This window comes from Macaca thibetana, chromosome 6, assembly GCF_024542745.1.
Source record: "Macaca thibetana thibetana isolate TM-01 chromosome 6, ASM2454274v1, whole genome shotgun sequence".
NCBI lineage: Eukaryota > Metazoa > Chordata > Mammalia > Primates > Cercopithecidae > Macaca > Macaca thibetana.
The window spans coordinates 111008409-111035432 of NC_065583.1; the positions used below are offsets into that span (position 1 = coordinate 111008409).

The following is a 27024-nucleotide window of genomic DNA, read 5'->3' on the forward strand; positions in this document are numbered from 1 at the left end:
AACAGAAGAGCAGAAGAGCAGAAGAAGGGCGCAATAGAGAAGGAGAGAAGAGAAGGAGCATCTGAACGTTGAGAGGAGTTGGACTAGAAATGGTCAGAGAGGAGATTGGTCGTGGGATAGCCAAACTCCAGGAGAAGATTATGTTTCCACTCCATCCCCTTTCCAGATCCCCAGTCCATCCCACTGAGAGCTACCTCTACCACTCAATAAAACCCCTGCATTTACCATCCTTTGAGTCTGTGTGTGACCTGATTCTTTCCGGACACTGGACAAGGGCCTGGGTAGAAGAAGGCACTAAACTGATTAACATTTTAGCCATCGGGAGAGCTAAAGGAGGACTGTAACATTCTCACTGGGGCTTCAGGAGTTGCAGGCACCCACCTGTAGATGCTACCATAGGGCCGGAGCCCAAAAGTGCTCACCCTGGCTCCTGCATCTGCCTGTCTGTGTGCTCCCCTTCCCATAAGGGGTTTGAGTGTGCAGCAGCTGAACATATGAGCCACACCCCATCACATGTCCTGCGAGGGGGTCAGGGAACTCTCCTGTTTCACTAATTCATACACACACAATGGTTTGTAAGCTTCTGCTCAAATATGCAAGTCCCCTCACCCCCTGTTGGCCAAAGCAAATCACGTGACCCATCCCAGCATCAATGGGAGGAGGGTGCATACTCGTGCAGGAACACTCCAGAACTCACATGGAATGAGTGGCAGTGAATAATTAGAAACACTAAGTCATGTTGTAAAAGTATTTATCATTTGTGTAACAGTTCCCAAAGTGTCTTCACATCTCTCTGTGTCAATTGCCACAACCTTGAGAGAAAAGTGTTGCTTTCTCTATTTACCAAATTAAATCCTGAGACATGAAGTGTCATCTCATCACTAGCAAGTGGCAAGTATAAACCGCAAATAAAATTCTAAGGTCCCCCAGCCATCTGAATGAACTTCCTCCTCCTTGGCCAGGGAGCTCTTAAAATTTAACCTGAGAGATTGGTTCAGGCCATGTTGGGAAGTGGGGGTTGAACATGCCACATCACACCTCTCTGGCATTAACATCAACATAGACCTTAAGTTTGATAAGAAACCTTTATAATCTATTTTTGCTGAAGCCTGCTGCCTGGAGGCTTCATCCGCATGATAAGACTTTGGTCTCCACAGCCTCTTATTGCAACCCAGACATTTCCTTTCTATTGAGCTCAGGTCTTTAGATAAACTCAACCAATTGCCAACCAGAAAAAATTTAAATATACCTATAACCTGAAATATAACTTTAAAGAACTTCCGCTGTGCCCCCATACCCCCACCAGCTTTGAGTTGTCCCGCCTTTCTGGACCTAACCAATGTTTGTTTTAAATGTATTTGATTGAAGTCTCATGTCTCCCAAATGTATATAAATCCAAGCTGCACCCTGATCGCCTTGGGCACGTGTTCTCAGGACCTCCTGGGGGTCGTGTTTACGGGCCATGGTCACTCACATTTGGCCCAGAATAAATCTCTGCAAATATTTTACAGAGTTTGACTCTTTTCATCAACACAAATTAGCATTTAATCCCAAATATTCTGAAACCTAAATGTTCTTTCCAATAATGATGATGAAGATGATGCCAAATATTACTTGCATTTATTGAGTGTACTTCATGTGGCAGGCATTGATTGAGTTCTGTACTATCCTATTGGGCAGAATAATTAGCTCTACCAACCTCAGTAGATAAACCTCAGAATCTCAATGGCTTCACACAATAAACATTTATTTCTCATTCACATCATATTTCAGGGTCGGTTGGCTTTCCAGTGTGGCAGTGTCCTCCAAGTGGTGCTGTGGGAATCTAGGCTGCTTCCATCTTGTACATGTGGCTGGCAAGGCTGCCTTTGCAAAGTGTGTGTGAGTGAGAGGGAGAGACAGAGAGAGAGAGAGAGTTGGAGGAAGAACCTGGTGGATGTTTTTAAGGACCAAGATGGGAACTGGCTCCTATCACTTCAACACACATTCCATTGGCCTGTATGAGTCACATGACCTCATCTAAATGTACCAGAGCCGATAGAGCACTAAATATTTAGTGAACACTAATAATCCCTGTCACTATGTTAAAATCATTATCCCCACTTTTATATATAAGAAAACTGAGGTGCAGAAAGTTTAAGCACTTTTCCTTGGGGCTATCTAGCAGTGAAATAGATGGTATTTGAATCTAGACAGTCAGGCTTTAGAATCTGGGCTCTTAGCAACTGCACTAGACTGTGTCTTATCTTTTATCATGGTTCACTAGGTTATAAATATATTGACTATACCAGCATCCAGATATCATTTATCCATTTTTTTCAGAAACATCAAAATAACCTTTTAAATTATTCTGTTGAAATCTTGGTACACTGGAGATACCATGATTATAATCCTATTAGAAAACATGCAATGAAGCTAGCGCAGCAGGAGTAATTTTTGGTGACCAACGCTTTTTTTTTTCTCTTGAGAGATGAGCATTTTTGGATACAAAGAAGCCACAAGGACAGGGACAAGGGATGTCTCAGAGGAAACTAGAGGATCTGATTCCCCTGTTTCTCACATCTTGGCTCTGCAGAAGATTCAGGGATCATGGAGCAGTCCCCAGAGGGACTGAGGTTAAGGTTTTCCATTAGCCTGGAAATAAGGGTGCAGACTGAGAAATTAAGTTGTTATAGAAAATCAAGGAAGTTATATTTCTTGTGCTCTTTAGTCAGTGGATTGAGATGCATAGCTACTACATTAAAAAAAAAGTCTAGACGATTGCCTGTGTGGTGAACAAATTCACCGTTTCTCATTTTTAGACTTTTTTTTCTTTTCTCTGGTCAGAAATGGGACTGGCTATCCCTAGCACCTCTTCTGTGGTTCTCTGAGGTTCCTCACTGGTTATTGATCATGGTCATTTTATCTGCAGATTTTCACAAAAGAAGTTTGTGATGTGTCGGAGCCAGGGTCCATAACTGATTCTGAACAGCTAGGTAACATCTCATGATCTCTTCACTTACCTTGGGTTTTAATTCCCTCTGAGTGAGATTTATCCCACCAATTACAGAAGCTCTTTTTTGACAAAGAAGCTAGAAGCAAAATTGGAGCAGAAGTGTCATTGTTTCTGCTGTTCTCCATTAGCATAGCAAGAATCCCGGCTGTAGCCCAAAGAGCAGTTGTCCTAGAAGTCAGAGGTGAGCCTGTTTGCCCAGAGTAACGTGGGGCCAGTCTGACAGGGCTGTTTGACTTGAAGGTCTGAGGACTTTTCAGGGATAGAATTACCAGAAAGAACAGAAAGAAATGAGAGTGGAGGCCAAGAAGTTGGTCCAGGAGAACGGCCAGTTATCAGAAGGAACGGCGATTCTGAGAACAGCCTAACATGTGTCACTGCAACTGTCCTCTGATCTAGACCCCGGGAGATCACACCAGCGTCCAGGGGTGAGGAGGCCATTACAAAAGCAGGTAAATGCTGAAAGGACTATTTCTCAGTAGATTTTGTGGGACTTTGAGAATGCAAACTTCGAGTAGGCATTAGTGTTGTCAGGAGAGAGCTCGACAGTGGTGGTTGCTCTTTTAGCAACAGTAGTAGCTCTCACCTTGGGTGTTGTTGACCATAACTTGAGAATTCTAAACATGGAGTTAGAATAAGAAAGAAAAAAATGGTAAGTACAGCAAGGAAACCTGGATGATTTGGTATTATCTTTATTTACCCTTAGGGATTCATTCCTAAAGCCATATGAAGGGAACTTTGTGAAGGGTGAGTGTGTGTGTGTGTGTATGTGTGTGTGTGTGTGTGTATGTGTGTGTGTGTGTGTGCATATGTTAGAAATTCTGCGGAATGGGTAGAGTCGAAGCCAAGGGAATACTATTTTGTGTTTATTGTTATTATCATGTTTGCATGGGGTGGGAAATACAAGTTGTTATTAGTTTCACTCCATTTGTCCCAACAGCACTTAGACCATTTTTGTTCTTCTTAGACTAAACGTAAGTAAAATGGTCCTTTTTGTTTTCATTCCATTCAGTGCAAGCCTGAGCTTACTTTGGGCTTCTACCTCCTGACCCTGTGTTTCAGCATTTTATAATCATCTCTGGGTGTGTCCTCTTTTCTTCAACTTTTGAATTATTTTTAAAGGCCTCAGTATATTAGTAACTTCCCTTCGTATCCGTATTGTCCTCTGGAAGTATCTTTTCTCTCCCCTGCTCCCCCTTTTTTCCTATCAGGATGTAAACTTGTCTTTCTTATTCTTTCTTTACTAAAATATCAACTTAAACATTTTTTTCCTCTGAATGCAAAGATATTCAATTTACATTGTAGAAAATTTGAAAGTAGAGAGACTCATCCAGGAGAAAAAAATTACCAAAATTCCATGATTCAGAGATAATTAATATTAACACTTTGCTTGGTGTCGTTCAGTCATTTTTCTATGCATATCTGTACAAACATTATATGTGTGTATGTATATGTGTGCATGGATCTATGTAAGTATACACTGTCATTACCAATTTGGGATCATACCACGTATGACATTTTGTAAACTTTTTTCACGTATAAATATACTATGATTGTTTCTCATGTTGTTTTTTCTTTTAGAACATTATTCTTAATGACTACAAATTATTTTCAAGCTTCTGACACATATTGCTAATTTGCTTGCTCGCTCCTTCCTTCCTTCCCTCCCTCCCTCCCTCCCCCCCTCCCTCCTTCCTTCCTTCCTTTCTTCCTTCCTTCTTCTTTTTTTTTTTTCTTCTTTTCTTTTCTTTTCTTTGATGGAGTCTTGCTCTGTTGCCCAGGCTGGAGTGCAATGGCACGATCTCAGCTCACTGCAACCTCTCCCCCCGGGCTCAAGCATTTTCCTGCCTCAGCCTCCCAAGTAGCTGGGACTACGGGTACATGCCACCATGCCTGGCTGATTTTTTTATTTTTTGTATTTTAAATAAAGATGGGGTTTCGCCATACTGGCCAGGATGGTCTCAAACTCCTGACCTCAAGTGATCCACCTGACTCAGCCTCCCAAAGTGCTGTGATTACAGGTGTGAGCCACCGTGCCTGGCACTAATTTGCTTTCTGAAAAGGAGATGACAGTGCACACTTCCATCAGTAGTATTTAAGAGTACCATTGCTGATTTCCTGGCATTCTTCTCAACACAACAATCTAAAATGTTCAGTCAATTGTCTAGGTAAAAAAAAATCATGTCTTGTTATAATCTGCATTTTTTCATTGCTAATAATTTTTAACACTTTTCATGTTTATGGCCATTTGTGTTTTTCTTTCACAATTTGCTTGTCTGTGTGTTGACATGCATCTGTAATTGTCTTGTTGGAATTTAGTTTTTTAGAAGTTTCCTAGTCCTCTTGCTCATTCTTGTCTATCAAGAGTCTCAGACAATGTGATCACGTTGGTATCTTAGGATTTGAACTCTGCCTTCCTAAAGCCTGTGGCACATATCTGACTATACACACTTATTACCTTCCTCACCCAATTCCTGACACAATTCAATGTCCTGGCCACATCCCTTGAGTTTCATTTTGTCTCCAATACCTGATAGATTATATTGCAGTGACTTACTCTGGTTCCTTCAATGTCATAGTTAGCATGGGATTCACATCTTTGCCCCATGGGTGCTAGAAGGCCGAATAAAGGAGAGAAAAAAAAATCCTTGAAGGGTATTGGATGTAAGGCAATGAGCTACAGCTCAACAGGATACAGGAAAGGGCATCATTTATGGTCCTTTGAATGTGTGTGGGGTTGTGCCAACAGTCCTAAGGATACATTTGTGGGAAGCCATTCTGAGGCAGGCCTCTGTTGAGTTGAATGCGGTGTGTTCCAGGGAAATTTGGTCAGAGATCAGGATTATATTTCAGGGACGAGGACAAGATAAAATTTGGAGCGTAGATTGTAATAATAATTAAAAAAAAGTCAAGGAAGGATGGTGGACAAAGAACAGGACTCAGATCCTGAGATTGTTGGAAACAGGGGACCCTGGTGGGTCGAGGCTGGACTGGGTAGCCAGGAACATGCAGGAAAAAAAGCCTTACCATCTAAGCTAGGAAGCTAAGGTCAGTCATGATGAAGGGGCAATGGTAGGGCTAAAGCCAGATAGGGAGGGGCACACCATAGGCTTAAAAGTTGGCCAGAATCAAATGGAGTGGGGGCTGAGAACAAGAACATCCTTTTGAACTTTCACCCACTTGCCCATTGTCATGGACTCCTTCCTCACTGACCCATTTTGTTTCTTCCCTCCCTAGCCCTCTACTGCCCCAGCTGAGCCTCACTGTATTTTAAATTAACTTTCCTATATTCCAGGTTTCTTACAGAACATTTTCTTCACTCCTTGCTTTAACCAAAATTTATTCCTCCTTGGAACCTGATTCCTAGTGGCCCTTTTGAGGCCAGGAAGGCCATTCCTTCATATTCTGCACATTACTGGGCCAAGGAAGGGGTTTGTATTTCTATGTGTTGTACTAAACCATTTCTCTTAGATCCCCATGCAAACATTTCTTTTCCTTTGGATTTTATGCAATCTAGCTATTCCACTTTCCCCACTCCTTATCATAAATGTTGGTTTTATGAAGACTTTGTATCAAACACTTATGAGGACTGTGCAACTTGGCTTATGAGTTATTTTTTGCTCCAAGTCTTGATTTATTTCAATTTCTATTTAACATTGCCTCCTAGAATTATTTAGTCTTTTTGTATTCTATGACCTTCACCTCTATCCTACTTAAGGTGCTTGCCGTCAGGACCTTCTCTACTTCTATTGCCAGGATACTAAGTACTGCTGGAGAAAATTGAATAACCTTGTCATTTGGTCCTGCTAATAGTTTGTGATCTCAGACTTTAAGTGGATCTCAACTCAGCTTATCAGTCCTTTCTCTTGCCCAGGTAAGTTTTTGTTTCCATGTCCTATGATAGCCATTCTCAGTCCTCTAATCTGCTCAAGCAGTTCTATTCTAATCCCACCACTTTATGTCTAAATAGACACCTTATTTTTTCTATTTCATAGGGGACATTGACATTATTAATTGTGACCTTACCCATTTCTCTCCTTCCCTCTTAACCTGCAGTTATCTGTGCCTGACTTTCCTGTAGCCTTGAATCTAGTATACAAGCAAAATTTGCCTTTCCTGTTTAAAGGCAATTCTTCCCTCATGCTTCATATCACACATCCTCCTTGTTATGGACTAATGTTTGTGCTCCTCCAAAATTCATTTGTTGAATCCTTAAACCCTAATGTTTAGGGCTTCAGCATGCATCTCCAGTGTATTTGGAGATGGGACCTTAGCGAGGTGATTAGGTTTAGAAGAGATGATGAGGGTGGCGCCTCCATGATGAAATTAGTGTCCTTTTAAAAGATTTTTTATTAAAAAATTTAATTGATACATAAATGTGCATATTTATGGTATACATGAGATAATTTGATACATGCATACAATGTGTAATGATCAAATTAGAGTAATTGGGATATTCACCACCTCAAGTATTTATCATTTTTTGGTGTTGGAAACATTTGAAATCTTCTCTTCTGCTATTTGAAACATAATAAATTATTGTGAACTATAGTCATGCCATCATGCTAGAGAACATTAGAATTTATTTCTCCAGTCTAATTGTAATTTTGTACCTGTTAACAAACATTTCCCTATTCTCCTTCCCCCCACCCTTCCCAGTCTCTGGTAGCCGCTACTCTACTCTCTAATTCTATGAGATTAACTCTTTTAGCTCCCACATATGATTGAACATATGTAGTATTTGTTTTTTTGTGGCTGGCTTATTTCACTTAACATAATGATGTACAGTTCCATCCATGTTGTTGCAAACGACAGGATTTCTTTCTTTTTAGTGGCTGAATAGAATTCCATTGTGTATACGTACCACATTTTCTTTATGCATTCATTTGTTGATGGACAGTTATGTTGATTTCATATCTTCATTATTGTGAATAGCGCTGCAATATAAATATGGGAGTGTAAATATGTCTTCTACATACAGATTTACTTTCCTTTGGATATACACCCAGTAGTAGAATAGTTGGTTAATATGATAGATGTATTTTTAGAAACCCCCATGTATTTTTCCATAATGGCTGTACTAATTTGCATTCCCATCAACAGAATGTAAGAATTTTCTCTGCATTCTTACCAGAATTTATTTTTTCTTTTTGATAATAACTATTTTAACTGGGGTGAGATGATATCTTATTATGATTTTGATGTGCATTTCCCTGATGATTAGTGATGTTGAAAATTTTTTCATATACCTGTTGGCCATTTGTATGTCTTCTCTTGAGAAATGTCTATTCAGGTCTTTTGCCCATTTTTAAATCAAATTATTTGTGTGTGTGTGTGTGTGTGTGTGTGTGTTTTGCTGTTGAGTTGTTTGTGTTTCTTGCATATTCTGGATTTTAATCCCTTGTTGAGTGGATAGTCTGCAAATATTTTCTCCCATTCTGTAGGCTGTCTTTTCGATCTGTTGATTGTTTCCTTTGCTGTGCAGGAGATTTTTAGCTTGATATAATCCTGTTTATTTTTGCTTTTGTTGCCTATGCATTTGAGGTCTTATCAAAAAAATCTTTGTCCAGAACAATGTTCTGAAGAATTTCCTCTGTTCTAGTAGTTTCATAGTTTTGGGTCTTACATTTGAGTATTTAATCCACTTTGAGTTAACCTTTGTATACATGAAAGATACAGGATCTAGTTTCATTCTTCTGCATATGAACATTTAGTTTTCCCATCACCATTTATTGAGGACACTGTTCTTTCTCCAATGTATGTTTTTGGTGCCTGCATTGAAAATCAGTCGGCTGTAAATATGTGGATTTGTATCTGAGTTTTCTATTCTGTTCCATTGGTCTATGTGTCTTTATGTCAACACTGTACTGCTTTGGTTACTCTAATTTGTAGTGTATTTTGAAGTCTGGTAGTGTGATGCCTCTAGCTTTGTTCCTTTTGCTCAGGATAACTTTGGCTATTTGGTTTTTTTTTTTTTTTGTGGTTCCGTATGAATTTTAGATTTTTTTTTTCTACTTCTGTGAAGAATGTCATAGGTATTTTGATAAGAATTACATCGAATCTGTAGATCACTTTGGGTAGTTGTGATTAGTGTCCTTTTAAGAACAGGAGGAGGCCAAAGCCCTCTTTTTCTTCTTCATGTGAGGATACAGCAAGAAGCCAGCCATTTGAATGCCAGAAAGAGAGCCCTCACCAGGAACTGAATCTGCCAGCAACTTGATCTTGGACTTGCCATCTTCCAGAACTGTGAGAAATAAACATCTATTGTTTAAACCACATCGTCTCTGGATTTTTGTTAGTAGCCCAAGCTGGCTAATACACTTCTTTTTTCTCTAAGAGCTTGTCCACAAATGATTCTCATTTCATTCTATATCTTTTTTTTTTCCTCTTCCCTAATTGTTTCTCTTGGTGTATAAGTGCCTTTCTATTTTTTCTTTAAAATCCCTCTCCTAACACTACACCTTCTTCCTTTCCAGCCAAACATCTTCAAAGTATTGTTCCCACCAGCTGTCTTGACTCTTTCATCTCTCTGCTGCTCCTCAATTCTCTGCAATGTGGCTTCATACTATAGTAGTATATGAAAGCATCTCTTACAGAGATTACCAGTGACCCAGTTGTCAAATGCAGCAGTGACGTTTTGGATTTATATTACATGTTCTCTCTTTTGTATTTTACACTGTTGACCATTCCTTTTTATTTACATTTTTTCTTTGGTTTTCATCATGTCACTTTCTCAGCTCTTCTTCCTAAGTCATCTTCATTATCCGTTATTTGAACTTGCAGACTTTTCTTTCTGATGTTTCCAAAGGTTCTGTGCTCATTCTTCTGCCATTCTATATCCTCTATATTCAAGGCTTCTAGTGTCACTTTCATGCTGTTTACTCCAGACTACTCCTTGAGCTTGAGATCAGGATATTTAGCTGCCCACAGGAAAACTCTACTTGGATGACCCTATACGGCTCAAACTGAAAATGATTACTAATAAATTATTGTTTTATAAATCAATGTCCAGAACTTGTTTGTTTTTCTATGTATTCAATTCTGCTTTTTTTTTTTTGTACTGTTTACTAGTTTTTATGTACATGAAATGACCATGTATTTCCTAGAGCATAAGGTGTGAGGCTTTCTGCTCTTTTGAAAAAGTCTCCCTCTGTGTTATTGAAGAAAGAGAAAGAAAAGGTGGAATGAGATGTCTTTAAGCTATAGTTTTGATAATTCTCCATGTAATTTTCTCTTTTTGCTTTCACCAAAGTAGAAATAATCCCCTTCTTTGGTTTCGTCTACAACCTGCTTTACATTGTGTGATGTGAAAAGCCTAGTTCCCTTGGCCTGAACAGGTATCCTCATTTTTACAATCCCATAGTTCTCAAACCTTAGAGGGTAAAAGATTCACCCTCTGGGAAGGGGTTTTTGTTTGTTCCTGTTTTTGTACCATAGTAGTAATGGATGCCTTTCATGGAATTCTAGGACTAGGGCGTGGCTTGGAAATTTGTGCTTTCAGATGTTTTCCAGACATTTGTGAGAAAAGTGGTTCACAGACCACATTTTGAAAAACACTATCATAGTATATTTTAGCTACTAGTTGCTGTTTGACATTTTCTTTAGTTACTAAAGATCTCTGTCCTTGAAAGACCCATTTAATTGAAATGCCAGTGTATTTTGTGGCTTGAATCTGTATAATTTGTATGTATGGCTCCTACTGGTGACCATATTTATATGTGTACAAAATAACATCCTATTGAACTGTGTTTTTTTTTTATAGGACGAAAAATCTACAGAAGTAAAAACCAAGCTGGGTGTGGTGGCTTATGCCTGTAATCCCAACATTTTGGGAGGCCGAGGCAGGTGGCTTGCTTAAGCTCAGGAGTTCAAGACCAGCCTGGGCGACATGGCAAAGCCCTATCTCTACCAAAAATACAAAAAGTTAGCCAGGCATGGTGATGTGTGCTTGTGGTCACAGCTACTTAGGAGGCTGCGGTGGGAGGATCTCTTGAGCCCAGGAGGTGGCAGTTGCAGTGAGCTGAGATTGTGCCATTGTACTCCAGCCTTGATGACAGAGCCAGACCCTGTCTGGGAAAAAAAAAAAAAAAAAATCAAAACCAGTTTGATTTCTTTGGAGATGGAATTAAGTACAGATTTGGCTGTTCTTATTGTGTGTGTGTGAGTTTATTTTTTTTAGAGATGGGGTCTCACTCTGTCACCTAGCTGGAGTGCAGTGGTGCAATCATGGCTCCCTGTAGCCTCGAATGCCTGGGCTCAAGTGATCGTCCTGCCTCAGCTTCTCAAAGTGTTGAGATTACAGGCATGAGCTACCACGTTTGGCCTAAGTACAGATTTTGAATGAATTGACTTGTAAAGACAAAGCCATAGTTCTTGTTCACTGGAGAATGAAAGTATTAGGTTGGTGCCCAAGTAATTGCGGTTTTTGCCATGAAAGTAACGGCAAAAACTGCAGTTACTTGTGCACCAACCTATCTATATATACACATACAGACATGATTATTTTCCCATTCCCTTGTAAAAGAGCAAAACAGAAATGTGGAAGCTTTTTCTAACTGAATGGTTTCAACCTAGGATTCAAAGCCATCTACCTCTGAACATGTGTGTAACTGGTTAATCAAAAACAGGTGCTTGCTTATTCTGTGATTGGCTCTTCTCGGGGCAATGCTACCTATTACTGGTGCCTTGGCCAAGACAATGTTTACATCTCTCTCTTTCTCTCCAAAGCTTTGTGTCTAAAAGATTTTTTCTGCTTAACAATGGTAGAGCTTCTATCTAAAAACAAAGGAGTTATTTACAGCTACTTGTATTTTTGTGTGCTTTATAGCCAGGAATTTTACAATTGCTGAATAGCTCAATAACAATAACAGCATTAAGGCAAGCATTGCTCATAAACTTTACATAACCTCAAAATGACAACATAGTGAGCCATTAATCAGCCTCTAAGATGTTAATGTTTCTTTTCAGTTGCTTCTGTTGCCTTCTCCAAATGTAATAAGACTTCCTGTGTGACCACTTCTTTTGACTTTGGTGATATTCAGATGACAACTAGCCACTTTTGCTCTTTGGTGATTGTGAATAATTCTGAGTTTCAACGGGGATGTTTCAAAGTGTTGTTGAATGGCTCAAGAATATCTTCGGTTTTCTGCCTCCAGCAAAGATCTTTAAAGTGTTGGCAGGAGGGGACTGCAGGGGAGAAATGTGTTATGGCGTAGATTAGTGAGATTTCCCATTCATTACAGGATTTCCCATTAGTGCTGTTTCAGGCAATGTAGAATTGAAAGGTTGAACATGATTGTCGTTTGAGGCATGTCATTAGGAACCAGGCAGGAGTTGTAAGTATGAACTCCAGTCGAGAGATTTCTGTCTTAGAATAGTCCACTGTTTAAGGGAACAGAATTTGGGGTAAAAAAATGGATGGGTTTCTATGTTGGCTCTGCCACTTATGAACTAGATAACTTTGGGCATACTGCTTAAGTGCTCTGAGCTTCCATAAAGTGGGATTAGTAATCCTCACAACCACTCTAGGAGAGTGATATCATTAGTCTCCCCGGCATGGAGCTATTGAGAGGATCAACAGCAGCTAGTAGCTAACACAGTATTTTAAAAATTTATTCATTCAACAAATTTTTGTGAGCTTGCCACTGTGTTAGGGGTGAGACAGAGTGGTGAGCACAACAAATAAAATCACTAACCTCATGGACCTTACATTCTGGTTGGAGTGAGAAAAATAAACAAACGTTCAAGGTAATTAAAAATTGTGACTTTTATAATAAAGGAAGAAAACAAGGTGGTGTGATAGAGAATAACCAGGGAGGCCGATTTCCATCAGGTGGTCACGGAAGGTGACATTTGAGCTAGGAACTCTCAGTTGAAGATATCTGGGATGAGCATACCAGACAGAGAGTGTCCCTGTGCTAAGTGCTTTAGAGCTGTCTCCTGTTCAATTCCCCAAAACTCAATGAAGCAGAAATATCTGTGTTTTCCAAATAAGAACAAATTTTTTTGAGGCGGAGTCTCTCTCTGTCGCCCAGGCTGGAGTGCAATGTCGTGATCTCATCTCACTACAACTTCCACCTCCCAGGTTCAAGGGATTTTCCTGCCTCAGCCTCCTAAGTAGCTGGAAGTACAGGCGTGTACCCCCATACCCAGCTAATTTTTGTATTTTTCACCATGTTGGCCAGGCTAGTCTTGAACTCCTGACCTCAGGTGATCCATCTACCTTGGCCTCCCAAAATGCTGGGATTACAGGCATGAGACACCATGCCTGGCCAGGAAATTTAAGTTTGAAAGATTGAATATGTTGCCCACTGTCACACAAGTAATAGGTTGGTGGGGCTGAAATTAGAATTCCAAAGCTCAAATTTATGAACAGATGATATAGTTTGGATGTCTCCTTGAAATCTCATGTTGAGATGTAATTCTCAGAGTCGAAGGGGGGACCTGGTGGGAGATGTTTGGGTCAAGGGGGTGGATCCCTAATAGCTTGGTGCTGTCCTAACCACAGTGAGTGAGTTCTTATCAGATCTCCTTGTTTAAAAGTGTGGCCTTGCTCCCCTGTCTCTCTTGCTCCTGCTTTTGCTATGTGAAGTGCTTGCTCCTGCTTGCCTTATGCCATGAGTAAAATGACCTCCCCTGAAGCTGAGCAGATGCTGGTACAATGCTTGTACAGCCTGCAGAACTATGAGTCAATTAAACCTCTTTTCTTTATGAATTAACCAGCCTCAGGTATTTCTTTATGGCAATGCAAGAAGGGCCTAATACATCAGACACTGCACATCTTAGAAGTTTATAACATGTCAGACATTGCGCATCTTACAGGAAGAAAGGAAGCTACAAGATCACCCAGCCAATGCAGTCATTCTATGGATGAAAAAATAGGTCAAGAGAGCATATGTAATTTGTTCAAGGTGATGAGGACACCGCCAGAAACCAGATGTCCTGCCCTTGAGTCCAGGACTTTTCATTGCACACCACTGTCAAACTGGTTTTCAGTAAAGGTTTTAATGATCCAGCCAGTTTCACAATTTGATTCTAGTTTCCGATGAACAGTTGGTTGACTTTTGGACTCTTAAAGTATACAATGGTTTGTTGAATGCTAAATCAGTTTGACAGGATTTGTTCTAGCACACATTTTTGTTTTTGTTTTGTTTTAAATGCAATATGCACATTAGAAAGAAATTGAATCAGTATATGAATGGGCATTTAAAGAAAGCTTTTTTGCTTCCAGACATAGCTCCCCATCACCCACCTCGAGTTCTTTCCCTAAAAGTAATCATTGTTATCATTTTGTGTATATTCTTTTACAAATAATCTCTGAAAATGCACGCATATATGTGTACATATCTTTTTTTACATAGGACACAAAATACCACATTGTACACAATATGTACACTTGGCTTTTTTTCCTTAACATTTGATATTACAGCTCTTTCCTTGTCATCAGTATAAAGTTGACTCATTCTTTTTAATGGCTACAGAGTATTTCATTGTATGAGCAAACCTAAATATATTGATCTCATCTCAGTCAATCAATACTTAGGCAGTTTCCAGTCTTTTGTGATTGCAAACATGCTGCAATGAAAGTTGTTGTGGAGATATTTTTGTGCACATATGCCAGTCTACCTGTAAGACAGTCCACTTGAAGTAGAATGGCTGTGTCATATGGTTTGCATATTTTGGACTTTGATAGATGCTACCAAATTGTCTTCTGAGGGGTTGGACATGCCCAACAAATGTGTGTAGGAGAATCATCTTCAGGCTGAGTGACTGATTAATGAGCAGTCTCTTCCTGTGAAGCCAGCCTAAATTGATGGGGTGGGGCCTTGAGGAGAAGCCTTCAGACTTCTCTGCTCGGGGTTCCCCTGGGCATCCTCCTCTTCCCAGCACATTCACACCTGAGGCTGCAGGCACCAGAAATCCAGAGGGCAGCTGAACTCCCTCCTGGTTCATCCTCTGTGCTTGGTTTAAAGCCTCCCTGTGTCTCTACTCTCTAAGTCCTTGGCTTACCTGGCTCCAGTTCCTGAATGTATATTTCGTTTGGTTATTTCTCATGAGACATGACTTCAGGCCTTTGGAGTCTCACTGGGCTGAGGGGAGAAGGAGGGAGAAAGGAGGAAGGAGGAAGAGAGAAGGGGAAGCAGGGCATGGGAAGGGAAGGGGGGAGAGAGAGAGAGAGACTGAGGATGCTGACTTCCTTGTTTCTGTTCACGCTCACACAGTGCTCTTCTGGGTTTGTTTTTCTTAGATTTTGAATCTTCAAGGAGATTTTGAACCACCAACTTTGTAGTCATTTTAATTTGTTGCCTTATGATCAGCTGTGTCACTCCTGCCTGGCTTGTTTCTTTGCTTGCTGTCATTTAAACTCATAAGGAACTAGAGTTGAAAAAGTTCTGAGGGAGCATGGAATCCAGTGGCTTCTAAAATATTCTTTTTGGAGAGGGATACTGTCCCCTGGAGGTGCCCCAGGGGTTCCTGAGAGGGGACTGAGGGTTAGGATCTACAGTGGGGGGTATGGGGGTGGGGGTCAAAGCTCTGGGTATTCCATTTGCCTTAATCAGAAAGGTTGCATTTTTATCTTCTATTATTGGATTTTTATGTAATATTATATTTAAAAAGGGCCTCTGCTGCCTAAAAAAAAGGTTTAAAAAAAAAAAAAACCCACCAGTTTAGTCCAATTCCCTCTTTTATATGTCAGGAAGCTGATCCAGAGTAGAAAGTTGATTTATCCAAGGTCATCTAGATATTTAAATGATAAGGGAAGGATATAAACTCTACAGACCACCAGGTCAGGGCCCCTTCTCTGGTAGAACATGAGCCTAGTAAGAGCTGTAAATGAAGCTTAGAGCCCCTCATAAACCACTCGTATGATGGAGAGGCCTAGCTCTCTAGTTTAAATTCAAACCAAACCTTTGTTGAAATTTCTTCACTCCTTAAAAAAATGATTTTCACTTTTGCACTGAACCCATCTGGGAATAAATGTGTCGAAAGACTCTCAGAAAAGCTGTTCTCACCATACATATTTCTTTCCATCTAGAAATTCCAGAAGGACTTGCCATATAGTGCATCTCCGGAGAAAACTGTCAACATATATTTTCTGACTATATTCAGCTGACTTGATCCCTCTTCCCTCCAGAGTACTTGGAGAAGACTGAGAAGCACTTAGGCCTGTTCCAGAACTTCAAATCTATTTGAGGCACTGAAGTCACTAAAATGGAGGGATTCTTTGTTTGGCATTTTATTCCTAAAATCACCATTACTAAGATTGTTTGATCTGTTAAATGATGCATACCTGCTGCCCTATAGGACCGCAAGACCAGGGCATTTACAGATTGTGCCGTGGAGAGTACATGCCAAAAAGTACATAGAGAACAAAGACATGAAAGGCAACAACGTACGTAGAAAATATAGACACCGGGACTGCATATATTTCTAAGTCCAAACAAATGCATCTGAGAAATGGATTGGAAATGAGACATGACACACATTCTAGAGCATAGACGTTTCCATCTAGAGTTTGTGTTGTTGCCTGTTCCCTCTGTATAGCAGCCCTTGTCGAGGGCAGAATTTTCCTAACACCTGGTTCAGATTTTCCTTTGCTTTCCTTCAGTCTCTCCCAGTTAAGCCAGTTGAACCACCTTTAAAACAAAAAGCCGGCCAGGAAAGGTGGCTCACACCTGTAATCCCAGTACTCTGGGAGACTGAGGCAGGTGGATCACAAGGTCAAGAGATCGAGACCATCCTGGCCAACATGTTGAAACCCCATCTCTACTAAAAGTACAAAAATTAGCCAGGTGTGGTGGCATGCACCTGTAGTCCCAGCTACTCAGGAGGCTGAGGCAACAGAATTGCTTGAACCCAGGAGGTGGAGGTTGCAGTGAGCCAAGATCGTGCCACTGCACTCCAGCCTGGCAGCAGAATAAGACTGCGTCTGAAAAAAAAAAAGTCCCTTCTTGTGGTGTTTAATTATACCCTTAAATGCTTATATGTATGCTTATCCCCCTTCAGGCATCATTTGGCATATTCTACACATTTAATTCTTCTACTTTTCCCTCATAAATGAATATTTTTGGCCCTTTGATCCTCCCTTTCCTATTCAGGGACACCTGGAACTGAGCCACTGATGAGCTCAAGCCTCCTTCTCTCCAAATGATAGAGAGAGAAGGTACTCAGTACACTGCTTATTCCAGTACCAGTTTACAGATTTTCTTATGGCAAGACACAGAGGAAGCTGTGTGGTTTTGAAAGTTATTTGGACGGAGTAATGAGAGATTTGCATTGGGAAGCAAGGAGTGACAGATTTGTATCAAAGGCTTGGATTCTCATATAGAGCCTTCTGGAATTTCCTTGCCCTGGAATCCCACCCTATTCCAAAGAGGACAGGATAAATAGATCCGGCATATCACACTGCCATGCTTGGTGACCCTGGCTGCTTTCATTTGATAGCTTGGATCTTGGAAGTATGGTGGGATTTGGTTTTGGTCACTGCTCAGAACCTGACTTGATCTTCCTCCTTCACAAGAGCATCAGGAGGCTTAGGGAATCCATCCTGGGGAAGGGCGTTCAAGGTCCACTGTGATGATTCTGCTTTGCATCTGGTCTTTCAAATGTATGTGTTCATTTGAACATCCATACTTCTCTCTCATTGCTGTGGCTGTGTTAAGTGTGTTTCCAGAAGTAAGCTCTATTAGTCCGTTTTCACGCTGCTGATAAAGACATATCTGAAACGGGGTAATTTACAAAGAAAAAGAGATTTAATGGACTCACAGCTCCATGTGGCTGGGGAGGCCTCATAATCATGGTGGAAGGTGAAAGGCATGTTTTACATGGCGGCAGAAAAGAGAGAATGAGAGCCAAGCAAAAGGGTTTTCCCCTTATAAAACCATCATATCTCATGAGACTTATTCACTACCATGAGAACAGTATGGGGGAAACTGCCACTGTGATTCAATTATCTCCCACTGGGTCCCTCTCACAATATGCAGGCATTATGGGAGCTACAATTCAAGATAAGATTTAGGTGGGGACACAGCCAAATCATATCACATGCTGTCTTTTATGGGGAGTAGCGGAGCACAGATAGGGTCTGTAATTCAGGAACTTGTGCTGGAGCATTAGGATAGACCATAAATGCAGTTTTACCACCTAATTACACGGAGGATTTTTACCATGTTAGAAGTCCTGAAGTGTACAGGCAAGTGATGCTCATCACTGGAATAGCAGTGGGCACTTTACCTGGGTCTCCGGGCTGAGACACTGAGATCAGCACATGGAGAAAGCACTCACTGTGCTGATTAGAGAAATGAGTGGGACGGTATTTCCTTTCCCTTCTATTGTCAAATGTTATTATCAAGCAAAGACTGGACTAAGGTTAAGAGGAAGAATTTGGAGGAGAAGAAAGAATGACATGAAGGACAGAAGCAAAGAAATAGACTCAGGAATCAGAATCTCTTATCAGCCAGATATAGAACCCAAATAGCTTTTAACTCTAGAGATTTCTTTCATATGGGATATTGCCTGTATTTTTTCTAGTCTCATTTTTAGGGATTGACTTGAGGCCAGGGCCCTTGAAGGACAATATGGATAAGACCTGGGCCATGGTGGGCTTTTCTGCTAGCCAGGATGTCTAATATGATGAAAGGTATATTTAGCCAACATAGCCTTGGTTTCTTCATTGTATTCATTCATTCCATAAACTTGTGTACAATGTGTGCGAATATACTTTCTGTCACTGTTGTGTAGCTAATAAACCTATCTCTTCTCTTTAGTTCTAGTCACAGCTTCTCACTTTTACTCTTTTCAGTATTCATTCATTCACTTACTCATTCTTTCATCATCTAGTCCATCATTCAATACATATTTACTAGACTTTTAATATATGCATGGAGTGTATTCTAACAGAGAAAGTGTGAACCACAGACCAGTCTCTATGCCCTTCAAACTCCAGAGAACACAGGTCAAGCTCTCACATGGTTCCCCTTCAAGCCTCTTCTGTTAGGATGGGTGGGTGTGGGAAATGCACAGGGCACTGATAACTCTCTCCAAAGACATCCCCTCTCCTAACCCCTCAACTTGAGCTATTTTTTTTTTTAATGGACTAGAGGTAGGTTTAGGGCCCTATCCACATCCCCACTTCCTTGTAAGTTTTGCAAGGATGGTCCAGCATCTTTAGAACCATGGCTTTAATTTTTTGAGGTCCTCTACTAAAAGTCTGAGACCATAGGAAAAAATGAAGATTTACATTTAAATCTGACTATAATTATATGCCCTGCTATGTGAGTATATGGTGCTAGAGAGGTCAGAGGTAGCTCTAGGGAAGAAAGAGAGAGAGAGAGAGAGAGAGAGAGAGAGAGAGAGACAGACAGACAGACACAGATATGGGGTGGGGGGAGGAGAAAGGAGGGAGAGAGGATGAATGAGGACAAGAGAACAAAGGTGAGAGTCTCAGTCACAAGTGCAACCAAGTCTGAAATAAAACCAGGTGTTCTTTGATCACCCCTTGGCTATCTTTTCTCTACATTCTTTTTCTTGCCCTTTTCCTTGTCTTCTTCCATCTGGGTCAAGTAAATCCTCCCTCTGCCAGTCCATGTACGTTTCATTGACCGTCTCGCCGGGGTCTTCCATGTGACTTTCATGGCACGAAGTCCTGTTCTGCAGACCCTCCAGGCCTGTGCTCCCCAGGCAGCAGGCACAGCGGGAGGCTGTGCATGCCAGGCCGCAATGCTCACCCTGTGCACTGTGGCCTCTCAGGTGAATTAGTTACTATTTCTGACTCTCTGTTTTCTCATCCATAACAATGGTGGTGATAGAAAGGCCTACTGCATATGGTAGCTAGGAGAATTAAATACAGTGCAAGTGAGAGCATGTGGCAAATCTCTATGGTTTTTTTTTTTTTTTTAATTCTACTCTATCTTTTCCAACATAATTTGTGTGCACTGCTGTGTATTTACCTCATTAGGTAGGGGTGGGTAGGTGATCATTATTCCCAAAGTATAATTTCCCTTCATCTCCTCAAAGCATAGTTCCCTCTCTCTCTGCCTTAGAGCTTGAATGCATTCATGCATGCAGGTCCTTCAGCTGTACATCCATAAGTTCCTTGAGGTGCTGGGGCTCTGCCTTCCCTCTGTTTCACTGAGTTCCTTGACAGTTGTTGAGACACCCACCCCTTCCAAAAAATTTTATTAATTATCTGCATACATGATGGAGGATTGCTCTGAAGCCACTGTGGGACACCCACTGCAATGAAGACCAGGGGCTGGAGGGCCTCTGTGCTAATATTTGCTTCCCCAGACCATGTGGATTTGATTTTTGTCTTCAAGCCCCTTCTGCTATCAGGAGGATGTACATAAACAAACAGAAAAAGGGCACGTAAGAAGGTGCCAATGAGGGACACAGAAGAAGGTGCCAGCACTGTCATCACAAAGGCAAGGCTCTTCATTGGCATTGAAGAAGAATCGAAACACAGCCCTCAGTCTTTTCAGGGCCCCAGCTGCTTTGGATCAGAAAAACTGTCAGTGCGTGCAAAGGGTAATGGAAACTCTTCCACACTTGCCTGCTAGAAGAGGCACTTTGCCGTGCTATATCTTATTTATTTTATTTTTTTTTGAGACGGAGTCTGGCTCTGTCGCCCGGGCTAGAGTGCAGTGGCCGGATCTCAGCTCACTGCAAGCTCCGCCCCCCGGGTTTACGCCATTCTCCTGCCTCAGCCTCCCGAGTACCTGGGACTACAGGCGCCCGCCGCCTCGCCCGGCTAGTTTTTTGTATTTTTTAGTAGAGACGGGGTTTCACCGTGTTCGCCAGGATGGTCTCGATCTCCTGACCTCGTGATCCGCCCGTCTCGGCCTCCCAAAGTGCTGGGATTACAGGCTTGAGCCACCGCGCCCGGCCAACCCGTGCTATATCTTAATAGACATTATTATCAGCTCTACTCTGATTCTGGATATGTGAGAAAATCAACAGCCAAGATCAGGGCCGACTGAATATGGCCTATGAGATGAGATTAATGCCTTACTGTAGGACTATTTTAGTGTTTTAGCAGAAAACGTCTGGTGACTATTACTGATGACAGGCAAGCTACATATGGTGAAGATTATTTAGCCATGCATTTTTTCCCCCCACTTTGAGTTGATTTCTTCACTCAGGCTAGGGTCTGTGCCGTATTCATGGGTGCCCTTTCAGTGCCTAGCATGGTACCCAATTTGTTGTAGTGGCTCAGTAAATATTTCTAGAATTAAGAAGAGAAAAGAAGTGCTGATAGTATTAATTGAATAAGGTGAGGAAATGCTTAAAAAATTCAGAATGTTAATTTTTTTTTCTTTTGCTTTAGATTCATGCTGTTGGGCAAATTTTACCAAAGTTTGTCCTGTCTTGGGGCCTGGAAAAGCAGATGAAATTTTATTAGACCAGAAGGAACAGGTATTTTCTCTTTGAAGTGGAATTGGGTAAACAGTGAGCTGAGAGGTGACCTGTCCAAGCAGCCAGCTGGGAGAGAAGGGACATGAGGTGAGATGAAGCCAGGAGTAGAGCATTGTTTCTGACCTGACTGTGGTGCCAAAATGGTCTCAGCAGGGCCGCTTATTTCCACAGGAGTGGCTGCCAAGATTTTCCCCACCAGCTGCAACTGGGGGCCTGTCCCTGCTTGGGTACAGGTAGATGCTGAAAACAAAGGCAGGTTAAAATGGGGCTGGGAAGCAAGAGCCTGGTAGTCAGGACCACTGCGGCCCAGTCTGTTAAAACATCCTTCTCCCCAGTGTTATTTTAGCATGGATTATGGGAGGGAGAAAGACAAGACACCGACTAATACAGAAAAACCATTTTCTTTCCCAGAATTACAGATTGCAAGGCGTTCAAGAAGCCTCTGATCCATTTGCTCAGAGGTGACCGAATCTTGAAGGGAATTAAAGCCAAATAAAATGGTTGTCTGTTAAAAATATCAAGGCCCCAAAGACAGCAAACTAATTAAAAAGTGTGTGGACAAAGGGAGAAAAAATAAAATTTCCAAAAAATTTCAGCCCCCTTCATCCCAACCTCCTATTACCACTCCTCTTTCCAAGGCAATGCACAGATTCCCACAAAGCTCATCAGCTTAGAGGAGAAGGGAGATTAGTTCCAAGGTCTGAGCCCACCAGGCATCAAATAAAGGGCTGAGAGTACTTGAGTCAACGACCTCACCCTCAGCTTGCCTTCTGCCTACATCTCCCTAGGCCAGTTTTAATTCCTGTTCCAAAGTACATGGGTCTTTGCGTGTCATATTGCATTGTTGAGATCCAAATGCTACATTTAAAACCTAGGCATATCTGTTGAAATCTTGCTCCAGCTACAGTGAGAAGAAGAAATCTGGGGAATTTGTTTGGTAGCGCTCACTCTTTTCTCACTGCACGGCAAACATTCTAGGAGTATTCTGCCAAGGATTAGGAGATCCTGTAAAGGATTAGGAAGGGCCTTGCTAAGGGAGATGGGGAGAGGGATTTATTGGAAAAGCATAATATTATAAAGACTCAAGCTCTGGAGTCAGACAGGCCTTGGTTCAAATCCCAGCTCTGCCCTTTCCTCAGGGTGGGATCGCAGATGAATTGTCTTCTTGTGGCCTAAATTCCTTTACCTGTAAAATGGGCAATAACAACTACTTTATGGGTTGTTGTGGGAATGAATGCAAGTAAGCATTTAGAACAGTGCCTGGAACATAGTAAGTGTTGGACTTTTTCTTGGTTTTGTGGTTGTTAAAACAGAATCATAAATGAGAAGGTGGCAGGGGAAGGAGGGAGGGATCTGACCTTTTGCAGGTGGCAGCCTGAAGGTGAATTGGGAAGTAACTCAAGAGTATCTTTTAAGGGTCTCTCTCTCTCTTCATTGATGGCCACACTTTTATTTTCCTCTCCCAAATACAAATTCCTCTTGTTCAGGCTACCCGGAGGCACACAGGTGGTACCACCAGAAAGTAATGGCCCGAGGGGTTCTGGCCTGGGCAGGGCAGAGGCCTGGAGAATGACTTTTTTTTTTTTTTTTGGGTCATCCTGGAGCAGGGCCTTGGAGATGCCAACTGCATTCTGGAGACCAAAGACATGTATGTTTCTCTTTCTCTTCAGTCTGAGAGGAGAGGCGCTGAAGAGAAAGCATCAGTTATTCCATTCTTCACACGTAGATGTGACAGGAGGACAAAAGCCCAGGGTCACCTTCCCAGATGAGTTAGAAACTACAAACCACCACAGTGAGGATTCTGTGGTCTTTGAGCCTTACCCATCTTGTTAATTTTGTTTCCTCCCATCCCAGTGGTGCTTAGCGGTAAACTTCTACAAGGAAAACAAATACCATGTCAACATTTTCCGAGGCTACAAGAAAGCAAAAGAGCTGGGGTGAATGCTTCCCTTTACATCTTGGAGAAGGGGGAGAAAAGCCCTTAGAAGCAGGGTAAGCAGTAGAGACCTTTGAGAGAAAATGAAAAGCTGAGGCTGAGGCTTTGGGCTTGTTTCAAGGAGTAAAAGAAAAGATGAGAGCTTGCTAGAGTCTGAGACAACATGTGACCCCCCTCCAGACAGGCTTAATCACAAACTTCCACTACCAAGTGATGCCCTGCCAGCACATTACACCAAAGGTGTTCTATATCTTAGATCTTATCCTTATAAAGGTACCGAAAGGTCATTACCCTCACTTTGCTGCTGGAGAAACTGAGGCTCAGGGTCAGAAACTGAGTTACTTGACCTAGTCTCAGGCTAGAAAGTGGTAAATCCAGGATTTGTACTCAAGAGTGTCTGATGTAACATGTATAATGCGTTTTGCCCTGGTGCTACATAACTTTCTTCATTTGTTTTCATGAATACTTCCAACTTTCCCAAAGCTCTTATCTCAGCTAGCAATCCTGAGTGAAGGATAGCTCATAGGCCAATTCTCAGTAGAAAGGTAGAGACTGAACATCTCCTACTAAGTCACCCCTCTTCCTACAATTCTAGAAGAGAATCTCAGAGAATGCTAAGAGAAGCAAACCAAGAAAGTGAATCTCAGAAGGTGGGATTTCACTGACTGTAGAAAAGAATGGGTAGAGTAGAGGGTAACATTGGGCAGTAATTTATTTCTGGTATTCTTTTAATCACTCAGTGGTGATACATGTAACTTGCCTATTTATTGTGTCATTTCAAATTCCTGGAATTATTCAAATGTGAGTATTGTTCATTAGTTTCTGAGCCTCTTTTCCAAGTAGTTTAGTAAGAAATCTTTACTGCTGCCACTTTGAAGCAAGCTGACAGGGTGGTTTGCTCTCATTTGACCTCCCTAAGCCCCATCCCATAAGTGACCCATTAATAGTTTATGCTCTGAGATTGCTTCCAGTTCTTGAGTTATAGGATTCCTGATGCCTTGCGCTCTCCTCCATGCCATCCACTAACATCAATTACTACCCAGGTATTAGAGTGTGAAAACCAGAAAATATTATAGTTAGAAAAGTTTTGCAGGAGCAAAATGATTAGGATTGGGGGCCAGGCAGGTAGGGTTAAAATGAGGTATGGCTAAAACAGGGAGTACCCCTCGTTGGTAGTCAGAAGAATAGAAGCCACTGCAGGTCTTCCAACAGAGAAGATTGAATACAGGGAATTGGTTAAACATGTTTCAGATAGAGCAAAAAGGGAACACTGAGGTAACATGGAGGTAATAATTACATGACACAGCTACCAACCACACAGCTGGCTGAGGACCCCAAGGAAGAGGTTGGGAAGCTCAGAGGAGGGTCTCACAGAGCTAAGACTCAGACCTCTGAGGGAAGGGCACCAACCAGCTGGTGCAGATACCTCAGCAGCTTGGGGGAGAGGTCAATGGGAGTGAGGTGTGATGAGGGTGGTTTTGAAGGGGCAGAAAGAAGTAGAAGACTAAAACCAGTGGTCACTTCCAGAATGAAGGGCCAGTGTTTCAGTGATGCTGACAGGAGTAGGGAGCAAGCAGGAAGGACCACGTGGCTTCTCCGGCTTCTACCTTGCAGTTTCCCCCTGGTGTGCCTCATTGGCAGTCAAATATAGAGTCACCTCGCAAAGGAGAGATGTGGTTTGCAGAGCCTCAGCCTTAGAATCACAGAGTGTAGAAGGCTGAGTTTTGGGGCTGAGAGACAATATCATAAAAACTGGCAGGTAGGGTGAATAATGATGTAGTGTTGCCAGTAAATCACTAACTAAAAGGAGCTTCAAACTTGATGTTTGAACAGAATATTAAGAGACTGTCTCTGGGGGAGTGTTTCTTACCTCTGCCTATCTGTGGTACTTTCACTATTGTGAATATTGACCCAGTGTGTGTGTGTGTGTGTGTGTGTGTGTGTAAGGATTAGGAAGAGGGCTTGAGCTTTTTTTTGCATCTGCAGGAGTCTACGCCATCATGCTGGGAATAAACACTATTACTCTCCTCTGAGTTGTTAATGAGACTCCAAAATAAATGTTTTCCTTTAGATTACGCCTTGTAATTTATGATTCTGTCCCAGAAATGAAATTTCAGTGGATTGGGAAATGGGAAAAGAAGCGAGTGTGCTCAAAGAACTTAACAGGGGCCAGAGCTGGAAGGGTCTGGAATAAAGACAAACCTAGTTGCCAGTAAACCTCAGTTAAGTAAACTTTATGTCTCCAAATCTGAGAAGCAAGCTAATGGCTTATAGTTCTCTCCACCTGCTTATGTAGTTCCAGGAAGACAAGCAGCTCACAGACCAGAAAGCTTCGTAACTGAACTTGCATAACACCTGGGGACATAAGAGACTATGTGTGGGGAAGTGATGATGGGACTATTTGCAGGTTGAAGTTAGTGCCTGGAAGTTGTTCATCACCTGCTCAGCATGCAGAACCGCTGGAAACTAAATTGGTGGTGATTATGCAAGAGAGGTAAATGGGAGCAGAATAAACACCACGTGAAAGGTGTCCTGATTATTGGATGAATTAGAACCGAGTTGCAACTTCATGTTCCTTGCCTGGATCCTGTTCAGTTCTCCTTTGTCAAGCATTGGTTAATTTGGAGCCCACCATAAGAAGAGCAAAGTATAAAATTACATGTGCGCTGTTTGGTACACTCCTACATGGCCCTAAAATAGATAAGTGCTGATCTCATAAACATTATCTCCTGGTAGCGTAGTTCTTTCGTACCACAAATTATCAGTGATAAAGAGAAATCTTAATAGCTCAAAAAGTTTCTAAGGACTTGACTGTTTCTTTTTGCCTGCAGGATCCCTGTTAACAGCATCTAAAGGTTAATGTAGCTGGACATATAATTAAATTCATTTATCAAAATGCAATAATGGTTGGGTTAAAGAGGCTGGGCTCTGGGGTCAGATGAACCTGGATTTCAACCTCTTTTCTCCCACTTATGTGTGTGATCTTGAGCAAAGTACTTATCCAAACCTGTTTGTTTATCTGTAAGGTGGGGATAATCATGCTTCTCTTACACTACAGTTGTGAAGACTGAATGAGACAATGCAAATAAGGTCAACAGAGTTCTTGGTGCAAAATAAGTGCTCAAGAAATGTTTGCTATCTATCTTTATTATTAATACTGCTACTGTTAACAATTTTTTAAAATTAAGCACTTAATATATACTAGTGCCAGGCCCTAGATAAATTAAATCCAGTCCCTGCCATCAAAGAGTTCGTGACCTATGGCAAAAAGGTATTCAAGAGCCTTTATTTGGGAAAATTACCCAGCTCGGGTAGGTTGTGTGTGGATTCATTCTGGGAGACCTTAATCAGTAAGGGAAACATCAGGTTTGTAGGTGTGGATGTAAGAAGAATAGTGAAGTCAGGAAGGGAACTCGAATAGGCAGGGCTGATTGGGAGGGATTGAGGGAGCAGGAGATGAGGTAGAGAGAACAACTTTTTTCTGGGTGTACTGCTTTAAGTCTTAGGGACCCAGAGAGCTAGATCAATGTAAAGGTACACTGCCTCGAACTCCTGACTTGTACGAATAATGCGATGGTATTCAGCTAATGACAGGGGCTCTATTAGATATCATGTGTGAAATGTGAATTTGTATCAAATCGACAACTTCTTCATGCTAAATGGCTACCTACTTATGTCTGAA

At 41.6% G+C, this 27024-nt stretch overlaps 1 protein-coding gene across 1 annotated transcript in view; it reads right to left on the reverse strand.

Annotated features, from left to right (window-relative positions):
* MRPS36 (mitochondrial ribosomal protein S36) overlaps nucleotides 1–27024 on the reverse strand; it is a 587034-nt gene that overhangs the window by 448995 nt on the left and 111015 nt on the right. The window lies entirely within an intron of this gene.